Source organism: Cebus imitator, unplaced genomic scaffold, assembly GCF_001604975.1.
Source record: "Cebus imitator isolate Cc_AM_T3 unplaced genomic scaffold, Cebus_imitator-1.0 Scaffold115, whole genome shotgun sequence".
Lineage (NCBI taxonomy): Eukaryota > Metazoa > Chordata > Mammalia > Primates > Cebidae > Cebus > Cebus imitator.
The window spans coordinates 2,979,563-2,980,322 of NW_016107430.1; positions in this window are offsets into that span (position 1 = coordinate 2,979,563).

Genomic DNA, 760 nt, shown 5'->3' on the forward strand with positions numbered 1-760 from the left:
TTTGCTTGTAAATCTGTAATTTAGCTCAGGCTCAGTGGTGACAGCTCATCTCTGCTCCAGGTAGTGTTAGGCAGGGCAGTCCAACAGGATTAGATGGATGGGCAGGAAGATCTACTTTCAAGAGGACACCTTTATATGGCTGGCAAGTTGGTGCTAACTGCAGCTGCGGAGCTCAGCCCAGGCTGTTGGTCAGGGGCTTTAGATGTCCTCCAAGACATCCTCTTTACAAGATGCTTGGGCTTTCTCCTGGGATAGTGTTTGGGTTCTGGGCTCTAAAATGATGTCTGAGTTCTGACTTTGTAGGCAAGGAGTTTGAATTGTATTTAATGCACAGTCAAGTCACTGGAGAATTTTAGGTGGGGAGTGGCATGATCTCTGGGTTCTGAGAAAGCTCCAAAAGAAGCAGGAAGCTGTATCATCTTTTATGACCTAGTCTTAGAGGTCACAGAATATCTCATCTGATGTACTCAGAAGTCTGCTCCAATTTAAGGTAAGGGGACATAGGCTCTATTATGTCCCTGTCTGAAGTGGTATATTATATGCAGGGATATACTGATATATAAGATTTTGTTATGCTGGAAGAGAAATACTGTTGTGGCCATTTTAGAAAAGTACAATTAGTTTGTCTTCAAAATGCTAAAGAAAAAAAAAGACTTTCTTAAAATTAAAATTCAAATTTAATTATGTATGTTTAGAGACAGGTTTCACTCTGTTATCCAGGCTGGCACCTGGGCTCAAGTGATCCTCTTGCTTCAGCCTC